Source organism: Ascaphus truei, chromosome 2 (assembly GCF_040206685.1).
Source record: "Ascaphus truei isolate aAscTru1 chromosome 2, aAscTru1.hap1, whole genome shotgun sequence".
Classification (NCBI taxonomy): Eukaryota; Metazoa; Chordata; class Amphibia; order Anura; family Ascaphidae; genus Ascaphus; species Ascaphus truei.
In genome coordinates this window covers 476,927,702-476,941,436 of record NC_134484.1, presented here as the reverse complement: position 1 = coordinate 476,941,436, position 13,735 = coordinate 476,927,702, and positions in this window count along the sequence as shown.

Sequence of the window (13,735 nt, the reverse complement as noted above, 5' to 3'; positions counted from 1 at the left end):
ATATGCATACTATGGATGTACATGGGGGTGAGTGTAGTGCACATTAGCTTGTACAGATAGTGATAAAGTATTACTGATGACATCTCCTCTGGAATGGGGTAAAAAATCCATATTACACTGGGGAAATGAAAGATTGAGTTGTAGCTCCTATTTCTAAAGGTTCCTGTAGAAAAGGTCTCCATATGGGGAGGTATGTCACTAATAGGTATGACCTCATACAGGGTAGGGGTAGAGGAGAAAATGTGTTGCTTAGTGGCAAGTGATGCCAAAATGTGAATTGTGGCACAGGGAAGTCCACACATCACTGACAGATACCCAAAGATGTATTCTTGGGTATAGTGACATGATGTTACAGACTAACCCCTTGAGGCGACAGATGTATATTTACAAAAATGGGGTATAGAGGAACCCCTCATTAAGGCCATCTGGAGTTAAGGTGGACAGTGTAAAAATCCACCTTGATTCCCTTTGTAGGAGTTTCTTGTTCCAGTGTCCCCCTCTGTTTGTAGATGTAACCCTGTCAATACCTTGGAATAGAAGTGATTTGACATTCCCCTGATGGTACTCTCTCACATGTCTTGATACCGGGGTGTCTGCACAGTTTTTGATAGAGCCAATGTGCTCTAAAATGCGGCGGCGGAACTCTCTGCCTGTTTTTCCCACGTATTGTACATTACAGCAACATGTGATGAGATAGACTATTTTTGTTGATTTACAATTAAAGAAACCTCGTGTAGTATATTCTTTACCATGGCTGATGTGTGTTTTGCTGGTTTTAATATACTGGCACGCTTTGCATGAGCCACACTTGTACGTTCCATTTGGTTTAGGTGGAAGCCACGTGTGTGGAGAGATGTTCTTTGATTTAACGAAATGGCTGTGGACCAGAGCATCCTTTAAGTTTTTCGCTCGTCTGCTTACCATAGTTGGTTCGCTTTTGAGAACCTCATTGAGATCTGGGTCTTGAAGCAGTATATGCCAATACTTAGAGTATATATTTTTGATGTTCTTCCATTGTGCATTATACGTGCCTATGAAGCGTACGAGTTTATTTTCTTCTGGTCTAGCTTTCGCCTGCAGCAATGGTGCTCTGGGTGTAACGAGCGCCCTATGGTACGCTTTTTTGATGGTATTGTGGCTATATCCTCTCTGGAGAAATTTGTCGCATAACCTCTGCATGCACTTTGAAATCAGCCATCTCAGAGCAGTTCCTTCTGATACGTAGGAATTGCCCCGTCGGTATACCCTTAACAAGGGAGACGGGGTGGTGGCTGTCTGCTCTGAGATAGCTGTTTGTGGCTGTTTTTTTGGTGTGGGTACATGTAGTGATTACACCCTCTGTGTTTATGCTAATGCACAGATCCAAGAATACAATGCTTTTTTTGCTCACTTCGTGTGTAAGTCTCAGGTTGTGTGTGTTTGTATTAAGAGTCTCCACAAATTTATTGAGTGAGGTTTGACTCCCTTTCCAGAGAATACACACGTCATCAATATAGCGTAACCAAAGTATGATGTTATCTGTGTATTCTTGTAGTGTATCACTTAAGATCGTATTTTTCTCCCACCACCCCAGGTACAGGTTTGCATATGTGGGAGCACATGTTGTTCCCATAGCGGTACCCTGTACCTGGAGGTAGATTTTGTCATTGAACAGGAAATAGTTATGCGTAAGCACAAAGGTCAAAGGTCACAGATGAATTGATTGTGATTATTGTGCAGTGTGCCTCTTGTGCATAGAAAATATGACGTAGCCTGTACACCAACAGGGTGTTGTATGCTGGTGTACAGTGATTCTACATCCAGACTGCACAATAGGGTGCCCTTTTCGACAGTTACCCCTTCTAATCTGCTTAGCACGTCTTGGGTATCTCTTACATAGGAGGGGAGGGTTAAGACAAAAGGTCTCAGGACTTTATCAAGGTATACACTCGGTCCTTCTGTTATGTTCCCTATCCCGGATACAATTGGTCGTCCGGGAGGGTTGGACTTGTTCTTGTGTACCTTGGGCAGTGTATAAAAGGTCGCTGTTTGCGGTATTTTGTTGGACATATATTGATATTCATTTTCAGATATGAATCTGTCCTCTAAGCCCTTATCCAGAATTAGTTTTAATTCCGTTTGGAACTGGACCGTAGGATCTTTATCCAGGATACGGTAGCAGGAGACATCACTGAGTAGTCTCATGTTTTCTTTGATGTAGTTATCCGTTTCCATTACAGGAACCTTTAGAAATAGGAGCTACAACTCAATCTTTCATTTCCCCAGTGTAATATGGATTTTTTCCCCCATTCCAGAGGGGATGTCATCAGTAATACTTTATCACTATCTGTACAAGCTAATGTGCACTACACTCACCCCCATGTACATCCATAGTATGCATATACTATCTAACAAGGATTTTCACATTAGGGACCTGCAATAAGCAATATTAAGTGCAGACAATAAATGACACATGACAGGTACTTCTGTTTATTGAAATCATTTAGCCCATATTACAATGTATCTCTTGTTTGGTGATCCCTCGCTTTTCAATACAGAGGGAACGTCAACAAACCTGTAAGCCTATTACAGGTTATCATGCTCAGCCAATCGGAAGGAATACCTATGTCCCTCCAACTCCATCCACTCCGGGGGGGGGGGGGGGGGGGGGAGGGGCGTCATCAATACGAGCACTATGTGAATACAAAACTAACTAAAAAAAAAACTCTCTACCAGCGCTTGATCCAAGTGATAGACTAATTGGTGTGATAACAACAATTGTGTGATTACAATGTGATTACATATGCAGCCACGGGGGCAATAAACAATGGATTGTTCAAATCCAATACCATACAGATACAAATACAAAAAATGTCCCCGGCGCAAAGTGTGGTGATGATAATTACAGTACCATATCGAAAGACAGTCCTGTTTGAAAAGTCAGTCCTGGTAGTAGAATGATTCATCAACAATGTGAGGTAGATTTTCCTCTAGGCGTGTTCCCTTATGTTGTCTGCAATGACAGATAAAGAAAACACACCATTGCGCAGTATACAGACTCAATTGCCCCAACCTGAAGAGGAAAATCCCTACTTACAGGATATTTTCTTGTTCATTCGGGGGAGAGAATCTGTTCTTTAGCTCTCTTCCTCCACCTTGATCTCCACGGGCCCCTCGTGGTTCCTAAGGTGGCTCTCTTCAACTCGGTCTGCGTCGTCCCAGTAGCAGCATACACCGCAACAACCGTGGTTGGAGAAAATTGAAAGACAGCCTAGTGTACTCCGCAAATTTTATTTAACAATGTTAAAAAGCAGCGATGTTACACTCACATTTTGCGAGGGCAAACATGCCGCTCAAGAATGCCGTCCGCAGCCTATGTCCACTCGATGGTGTGTTGTTCACGACGTCGCGCGCCAACCGATGACGTCAGCGGCGCAGCGCCCGAAGTTCTCCCCACACCACGAGATGCAACGCAGGTGACAGCTTACAACGTGCACTGTACTAGGCTCCTCCTCTCTACGCGTTTCGTGACGCTACGTCACTTCCTCAGGAGGTGAAGGAGTCCAGTACACTGGTGCCTTAAGTACATGCACTAAAACTTGTATCTGCCCACAAATGGGTGGCGATCATTTTCGTCACTTAACTGCAGGACCAGAAACAGCTTAATTGATATACTGTGCTGTTGGGGTCAAACCAGTCCTCACTACTACCCTTTTAAAATATCAAAACATATAAAATGACTTAAAACATGTTAAAACATTAAATTAATAAAATAAACACTTATCCTATAGTTGATTACATAAACCTAATGTTTAACATTGGTCATATTTACAAATTCAATAGAAAACGATAACTACATTGAAGAAAGATGAAACAAGCAGATTCTAAGGGTCTTTCAAAAAGGATGCCAGATCGAAATCAATATTTAGACCCAATGGGGACAAGGTTTTCAGGACATATATCCAATAACTTTCTCTTTTGGACAACATGCCCAGCCTGTCTCCCCCGCGCCAATTTGGTTTTAGATGTTCAATACCCATACATATAAGGCCATCAGGAATCTGATTATGCACTAGCTTGAAATGATTAGAGACGCTATGCGTCTCGAGGCCTCTCTTGATGTTGTATATATGCTCGGCAAATCGCCTCTTGAGAGGTCTCCCTGTGCGCCCTATATATTGTAGCCCACATGGGCATTGCAGTAAGTAAACACAATAATCCGTCTTACAGTTAATAAATGTTTCTATATCGTAGACCACTCCTGTTTTGTTTGATTTAAATGATTTGCCCTTAACGCTATTTTTGCATCCAATACATTTGGAGCATGTATAGTATCCTTTAAGGTTACTTAGCCATGTGACATGGCGGTCTCGAAGACCATCAAAGGGACAACTTGGTGATAGCCGGGACTTTAGGTTTTTTGCCCTTCTATAAACTATCTGAGGTTTTTCTGGGACAATCTCTTTGAGAACAGGGTCCCTCTGTAGTATGCCCCAATGTTTAGTAAGAACCTTTGTTATAGTGGGGGCCAGACCACTGTACTGGGTTACAAAAAATGGAAATGGGTCACTTTTCTTCATAACAGTTGTGGTCGGATCTTTACATAGAATATTTTTTCTATCTAGTTTATTAACTTCAGAAATGGCAGAGTCTACATCACGCATTTTGTATTCCCTCTCCAGGAACCTATCCCTAAGGTCATTTACCTGCTGTTGGTACACTTTTTCATTTGAGCAGTTTCGCTTAACCCTTAGTGCTTGTCCCTTGGGGATGTTCCGGAGCCAGTTTGGGTGGTGATGGCTTGATGCCAATAAATAGGTATTTGCATCTACATCCTTATTATATGTTTTTGTCTGGATAGTATCATCCTCTATATACAGAGAGAGGTCAAGGAAGTTAATGATGGTATTGCTTTGATTAAATGTGAATCGCAGGTTCAGTTCATTAATATTCAAATATTGCTTGAATGCCTCAAGCTCATCCATAGGCCCCCTCCAGACACACAGCACATCATCGACATTAAACATTAGGTTTATGTAATCAACTATAGGATAAGTGTTTATTTTATTAATTTAATGTTTTAACATGTTTTAAGTCATTTTATATGTTTTGATATTTTAAAAGGTTAGTAATGAGGACTGGTTTGACCCCAACAGCACAGTATATCAATTAAGCTGTTTCTGGTCCTGCAATTACTCAGTTAAGTGACGAAAATGATCGCCGCCCATTTGTGGGCAGATACAAGTTTTAGTGCATGTACTTAAGGCACCAGTGTACTGGACTCCTTCATTTCCTGAGGAAGTGACGTAGCGTCACGAAACGCGTAGAGAGGAGGAGCCTAGTACAGTGCACGTTGTAAGCTGTCACCTGCGTTGCATCTCGTGGTGTGGGGAGAACTTCGGGCGCTGCGCCGCTGACGTCATCGGTTGGCGCGCGACGTCGTGAACAACACACCATCGAGTGGACATAGGCTGCGGACGGCATTCTTGAGCGGCATGTTTGCCCTCGCAAAATGTGAGTGTAACATCGCTGCTTTTTAACATTGTTAAATAAAATTTGCGGAGTACACTAGGCTGTCTTTCAATTTTCTCCAACCACGGTTGTTGCGGTGTATGCTGCTACTGGGACGACGCAGACCGAGTTGAAGAGAGCCACCTTAGGAACCACGAGGGGCCCGTGGAGATCAAGGTGGAGGAAGAGAGCTAAAGAACAGATTCTCTCCCCCGAATGAACAAGAAAATATCCTGTAAGTAGGGATTTTCCTCTTCAGGTTGGGGCAATTGAGTCTGTATACTGCGCAATGGTGTGTTTTCTTTATCTGTCATTGCAGACAACATAAGGGAACACGCCTAGAGGAAAATCTACCTCACATTGTTGATGAATCATTCTACTACCAGGACTGACTTTTCAAACAGGACTGTCTTTCGATATGGTACTGTAATTATCATCACCACACACTGCGCCGGGGACATTTTTTGTATTTGTATCAATACGAGCACTATGATTGGCTGGAAACAATGACCAATCAGAAGACGGCTATAACCCGTTGCTACGGCAACGCCAGCCTATTAAAACGCTCCAAAGTCACTTGTAACCCGCCCCCGATGAAGCCAGTTACGGTGAAACGTACGTAGGGTACGTCTGACGTCACCGTCATGTGACGTTGGCTCATCGGTGAGGTGTGGGCTATACTCCGTCTGAGTGCTTCGCAGACTGCGTCCGTGGGCAGCAAAAGCACTCAGACTTTAGGGTCAGTCTCTCTGGTATATATGTGTACAGCCTGTGTGCAGTTTAAATCTACTGAGGTGCCATAGTTGTCTATACTCCGGTATTTGCCAAGCACAGCTCTGCTTGGCACTCCATATATAGACCTGCACTCAATCTACATATACCCCATTATATACAGGGGCTCAGGCACCGGTAATATCCAGGCACAGCTCTGCCTTACATCGCACAAATGGACCTGCACCTTACTGCATACATCTTAATGTCATTAGCGGCATCCATGTACTGTTAACAGCAGACTTATGCAGATCAAGGTACCTTTTGCTGCTTCATATTAGTTAGCACCAGGTGTAACCTTGTCCTCCATTCAATAGACAGGCTTGCATTTTATTACACATACCCCACTGCTAATAGGGACCGTTTAGACCCATTGCTAGAGACTACCCAGGAGTAGGGTTCACGAAGGTTTAATTAAGAGGGAAAATTATATATAATATCCCCATTAAACACCCTACCACACCTCCCCGTCTTTTAATAAATATTTTGTGTTTGTTCTATGTATGTGGTTCTTCCAAACAATTTATTTTAACCAAGTTCAGAATAACGTTTAATTTTTTAATTAGGGTGCACTCTCCAGTGCCACACAATAGGGGCTCTTTCTTTTCTCTATACCTGTTAATCCAGGAGGTGAGCAAACTTTTATGCCGAGCCCCCTTTTCATCCATGATTTAATCAAAATCACATGACATCAGCGCACGTGAGCTGGTTCAGCCAATAAGGGCGAACCAGCTTTGTGACGTGTCCGCCACGCCCCCGCCACGTGTCTACAATCTCCTGCAGCCAAGTTCACAAGTCGCTTGGGCTGCAGGCGTGCGCGCAGGCAGTATACTAGTATTGGATCACTGTTTATTTTATTGTTTGCTGACATCTGGTAATATTTTTTTTTCTGGTGCACAAAGGCAATCCATTTGAGGGGGCATTCATCCACCTATTTGCTACCTCCATTCCCTCTCCCCCCACCTTTTTTCCCCTCCCTTTTGCTTTCCCCAGTGTCACCCACTCCTACCTACCAGTTTTATGTATTATTTATTTCTGTTTAAAATGATGCCCAGGGATCCCCATAACCAAACTCAAGGGGGGTACTGATGAATCTCCCCTGCTGATCAATACTCCCAAGTGACCCCCCTGACCCAAATAATAACCCTCAGGCCCCCAAAACTCATCCTCCCAGGCCCCTCAATTCTGCCATCTCTGCCTGACCTTCATCCCTCCGTTTAGCCATTGTGTCTCTCCCACCATCCCCCAGTGTCTCACCTTCCCCCCAGTGTCTCTCTCTCTCTCTCACCTTCCCCCCAGTGTCTCTCTCTCTCTCTCTCACCTTCCCCCCAGTGTCTCTCTCTCTCTCTCTCACCTTCCCCGTCTCTCTCTCTCTCTCACCTTCCCCGTCTCTCTCTCTCTCTCACCGTCTGCGTCTCTGCGCCTCTGCGCCTCTCTCTCTCTCTCTCTCTCTCCTTCCCCCCAGTGTCTCTCTCTCACCTTCCCCCCAGTGTCTCTCTCTCTCACCTTCCCCCCAGTGTCTCTCTCTCTCTCTCTCTCTCTCTCTCTCACACCTTCCCCCCAGTGTCTCTCTCTCACCTTCCCCCCCAGTGTCTCTCTCTCTCTCTCTTTCTCACCTTCCCCTCCAGTGTCTCTCTCTCTCTCTCTCTCCTTCCCCCCCAGTGTCTCTCTCTCTCACCTTCCCCCCAGTGTCTCTCTCTCTCTCTCTCTCTCACCTTCCCCCCAGTGTCTCTCTCTCTCTCTCCTTCCCCCCCAGTGTCTCTCTCTCTCACCTTCCCCCCAGTGTCTCTCTCTCTCTCTCTCTCTCTCACACCTTCCCCCCAGTGTCTCTCTCTCTCTCACCTTCCCCCCAGTGTCTCTCTCTCACCTTCCCCCCAGTGTCTCTCTCTCACCTTCCCCCCAGTGTCTCTCTCTCACCTTCCCCCCAGTGTCTCTCTCTCACCTTCCCCCCAGTGTCTCTCTCTCACCTTCCCCCCAGTGTCTCTCTCTCTCTCTCACCTTCCCCCCAGTGTCTCTCTCTCTCTCTCTCTCTCTCACCTTCCCCCCAGTGTCTCTCTCTCTCTCACCTTCCCCCCAGTGTCTCTCTCTCACCTTCCCCCAGTGTCTCTCTCTCTCACACCTTCCCCCCAGTGTCTCTCTCTCTCTCACCTTCCCCCAGTGTCTCTCTCACCTTCCCCCAGTGTCTCTCACTCTCACCTTCCCCCAGTGTGTCTCTCTCTCACCTTCCCCCAGTGTCTCTCTCCCTCACCTTCCCCCAGTGTCTCTCTCTCTCACCTTCCCCCAGTGTCTCGATCTCTCTCACCTTCCCCCAGTGTGTCTCTCTCTCACCTTCCCCCAGTGTCTCTCTCTCTCACCTTCCCCCCGTGTCTCTCTATCTCACACACCTTCCCTAGTCTCTCTCTCTCTCACCTTCCCCCAGTGTCTCTCTCTCTCACCTTCCCCCAGTGTCTCTCTCTCTCACCTTCCCCCAGTGTCTCTCTCTCACCTTCCGCCAGTGTCTCTCTCTCACCTTCCGCCAGTGTCTCTCTCTCTCTCACCTTCCCCCAGTGTCTCTCTCTCTCTCACCTTCCCCAGTGTCTCTCTCTCTCACACCTTCCCCCAGTGTCTCTCTCTCTCACACACCTTCCCTAGTCTCTCTCTCTCACCTTCCCCCAGTGTCTCCCACCTCTCCATGTCTCTCTTTCTCTCCCCCAATATGTCTCCCACCTCTCCATGTTGCTCGTCTCACACACGACACACACACACACACACACACTTACTTACTTTCACCTGGGGGGGGGGGGGGAGTATTAAGCCTGCTCCAGTCCACCATGCGGCTGAAAACTGGGACAGAAGGAGTAGGGGCTGTCTGTGTGCAGGGAAGGCCCCGCCCCCGCTTCAGGTAGACATCACACAGAAGCAGCAGTACGGAGCTTGAGCTTGGCCGCCCGTGCACAGCTCTGCCCGCCCCCAGGCTTCCCCACACCCAGCCTGCGCTCACCCTAAATAATCTTGCGCCCACTCATGGAGGCGTGCCCCCCAGTTTGCGCACCGCTTGGTTAATCCATGGGCTTTTGACCCCCCTACGTGCTTCTCTCTGATGGATAAAAGTGTGGTGGTGACTCATGGCCTGTGTAAGCCTATCAGGGAAAGGTATAGACCATAAGCCCACCCCTTCTGGTTCCTGATGAAGGGCAGTGCCACATTTAGTCAGTCCTGGTCTGGAGGAGGAAGAGACCAGTAGGGCTGCGAGTCTCTCCCATCGAGGATGAGCGTTCCCACCCCCAGCCTTTGGGGTTGGGGAACATCTGATTAGACCAGCAGATGCAGAATAGAATAATGGTGCTCAAAGTGCTGTATGTGTGCTTCTGAAGGGAGGGAGACACTGGGTATTAAGGTATTGTGCATTGATATACTCAGTCCATAATGATGGGAGTGGGGGCACCAGAAAAGCCCTGAAGATTAGGGAAGTTGTCCTAGGACACCCTCCTTCACCTCATTGGGATAGCCCCTTAAGAGTACTCACAGTCTGTTCACCTCCAGAGTCTCCCTTCCAATGCGTGCTGCTATATAAACGAATTCCAGAGATGTAGGTGTGTAGCGCACAGCATCCAGCAGAGAACAGGTCTGGCAAAAACTTTCTTTATTGGCAAGGCATTAAAAAGAGGGGCGCAACCCTTCAACGCGTTTCGTGCAAAGCACTTTGTCAAGAAGTTCTTGACAAAGTGCTTTGCACGAAACGCGTTGAAGGGTTGCGCCCCTCTTTTTAATGCCTTGCCAATAAAGAAAGTTTTTGCCAGACCTGTTCTCTGCTGGATGCTGTGCGCTACACACCTACATCTCTAGACCAGCAGATGCCCTGTACTATCTGGGCCAAGCATTATCCAGAGGCCTGTAGCCTCTGTATGTAGAACATCTGCAGTGATTGCCAATGAAGACCCTTGTTCATCATACTCCTGTCTAAGTGTCAGTCCCTGGGCAGGAGGGAAGAAGCATGCAATAGTGGGGACTGTGACAGTAGAGGGGTGCCAAGCCAGTAATAAAGGGGTCACCCCCATTAGGCACCCCCTTCAACCGTCTGGGAAGTGAGGGGTTAACCAGAAATGTACCTATAAGTACACATGTTCCCCTGCTTCACAACCCAAAATATATCCCCCTCGTTTATCATGTTCCCACATTTAGAGTGTTGCACCACGCAGGTTACACTGGGAATAGGTCGAGAGGGCAAGGGTTAACGGTGTATATGTCTATTACCCTTTGTTCCCCTCCCCCATGCTCAGGTAGCACCTGTCGGCACGGTCCCATAGGTCGCCATTGGATCTCCATACAAGTGAATGGAGATTGAGACAGTTTTGGCCCTATATCACGACCGGCCAGCAGATGGCACCCGAGAGGATGAGCGGAGTTTCTCCATTGTAGTCAGTGGCGGAGTTTTCCCCATTGAGATGAATGGCGGAGCTCCAACATTATAGTCTATGGCGGAATTTGCCCATAGGAATGCATGAGCGGAGTGCCGCCATTGTAAGTCAATGGCGCCATGCTTTCTTATGGCAAATTCTTAGAGTGCGCTCTCGAAGGATGAAATGATACATTGTAGCAGAGCTGGGCGGATGCCAAAACCACTTCAAAGGAAGAGCTACAATCACTGAATGACCGTGGGAAGTAGCTCACGGTCAACTTCAAAAGGTGTTACATTGCATAACTCCGGCCCCGAAGGCGCCGGTTCCTTTTGCCCCTAACTCCAGGGGACTTCCTCTCACGACCCATGTAGGTTCCGAACCTCGGGAGCTGCTAGAAGGGGTCGCGCTAGCCGCGATGGTCGCCCCATTCAATCCCTATGGCGGCGGAAGTTACATTGAATCCTATGGCGATGCCGGCCCATTCATTTCCTATGGCGGCGCCGGCCCTATTGATTCCAATGGAGAAGTGAGCCGACGAGATTTCTCATAGTCTTTAGCGGCGGAGTCTCCATTGATTCTAATGGCGGAGTAGCTCCATTGAAAGCCTATGGCGGCGGAGCCCATTGAATCTAATGGTACGAGTGAAAGGCAGTGATTTCTTTTAGCCTGTGGCGGAGAATCCTGCATTAAAGTTAATGGAAGGTTTTAACTTGTTTTTATTTTCTCCGGTTCTGGGGGTCGTGGAAGGCTGATATTTGGCCACTATGGCGAGTGTCCTTCGGCATGAGGACCTAGCAAATTTCAGCCCGCTCAGACCCACAGAACGGATTATTTTACTATATGTATGTTAATGGTCACAGGGCGTCATGATGTTTGAGGGAAACCCATGGATGAAAGGCTCACCGCCCTTGATTAAGTATTCTAGGGCGGAGAAAGGCAGGACATGGGTACTTGAGTGAAGTGCTATATTTCACACCTCCAGCCAGGGAGGCCCCGGCCCAGATGCCCAAATGCTAGACTTCTAGGCACCAGGTGGTGAGGGAGGGCCCCGGAGGCAGCTCTCTGGCTGGATGATGTGCGCATGTGTCAACCTACCTGTGGGCAGGTACATTACCGATTCCCACGTGAGGTGTCATTGGTTCATTGGGTCCAGGGATTGTGATCCAATCCCTGCGACCCAATGGTAGGGAATAGGAGCAGAACTCTATAAAAGAGAGTGTAAGCTCTATTCCAGGGTTGTTGTTCGTGTTGGTTCCTGTTATATCCTGAACTGTATCCTGATAGATGAATTGCCAGTCTGCGGATTGCTTCATCTTGGCCCCTTCCCCACGTAAGTGATTAATATATTTTCTGTTATTTGTATATTCTGTGTGTCCACCATCTTGTGGGAATAACATTTCTTTATTATACCGCACGTCTCATTCGATTCAACCCAGAGATAAGAGAGGTTATTATTGTAACCTGGTGTATATTGTAACTCTGACACAAAGCTACCGTGACAGGGACTGATCTCTGGAACACTGGAGCCCACTACTGCTGGAGGCGATAAGCACCCCCAGAAGAACCTAAGCCTGTCCTGATCTCCATATTACCGCAGATCAGCTCAGCTCTCCTGAACCTAACAGGTACTCGCACCACACCCTAGGTAGCAGAAGCTGTGCATCTCCCACTGGGGGGGGGGGGGGGGGGAGGGGGGGAAGAGGAACAGTGCTACATTATAATTCTATATTGTAATTTAATATTATTTCCCAAAATATTGCAGACTTTTTAGTCCACTTTTTAAATATACTGAATAAAAACAAGTGAGGATGCAAGGGTACTTACCACAAAAAGGAAATGCATCTATTTCTTCCTTTACTGGGGTCAGATGTTCCTCAGTGTCCACCATCATGTAAAGCTGGGAGTGGGGGCTCTTCTTGTGATTTCACCGCCTCTGATATTGGTATAATATCTCTTGTAAAGAAATGTGTTATTAGCCCTTCTGGCAGAAAATGACTTGGAGTTGAGTGTTTGACTCGCGTAACTGCAAAATAATCAGATATTCCCACCTCGCAGATCTCAAAGACACCAAAATATCTCCTCTACTCACTTAAGTGTGGATCCATGCTGGCACTGGGCAGGGCTGCTCTGGGGGTGCTGGCAGTGGGCAGTGGTGCTCTGGAGGTGCTGGCAGAGGGCAGTGCTGATCTGGAGGTGCTGCTCTGGAGGATCCTGGATCTATATTTGTTGGATGACAGCTGTGTCTGTATAAAAGAGAAAACAGAATTGGAATGACCTGTTTTTTTGGACAAATATACAACATTTTGTATGAGCTTTCAAGCCTAAGATTATTATCCCCAAAAGAGTCGGAGATGACAGGGGCACCAAAAAAAAAACCCAAAAAACATATGGTCCATCCTCAAACAGGAACTTCATGTCAAACACTGCAAAATACATCAATGGTTCAGGATTGTGTCACAACATAACCATCTAGTAAAACAAACCGTATAAAGAGTCGTAGAACAACAGCCACAATACCAGCAATGTGCTCTGAGTGTAACATAGTCACATACTGTACAGTTCTATAGTATGAATAAAAAGCAGATAAATCAGTGAGACTTTGATAAACGCTCCCGATACTCTCTCAGGTCCAGCAGTTCTGCTCCATACTGACACAGTCTCACTTTCCTATTTCATACGGTGAGAAGTGGGTAATGCAGAGGAAACAGTGCAGTAACTTCCCCTCACCTGACCTCACTTCTCACCATATTAAATAGGGGGGTTTGATCCCTCACACCCTCATTCTTTTCTTCCTTATCACCTCCAGTTTCTCACATTCAGCTCCGTTGTACCAGGCAGGAATATCCTGCAATTCCACAGAACAAGGCGAGGGATCCATTTTGATAAAGGCCGCTGTATCCAGCCAAAAAGTTAGTTTATTTGCCTTAATAAAATTGGCTGCAAGTCCGTTGTGTCCTCCTCTTCATTTAGCTTCATATTCTGGGAGTGTGTGAGTCACACGGGGAAGCCCCTTTCGAGAACTAGGTACATGACATGAGGGAATAGGCTCTGCCCATCTGTAGGTGGGACACAGACTTCTGACCTGCTCACACCCT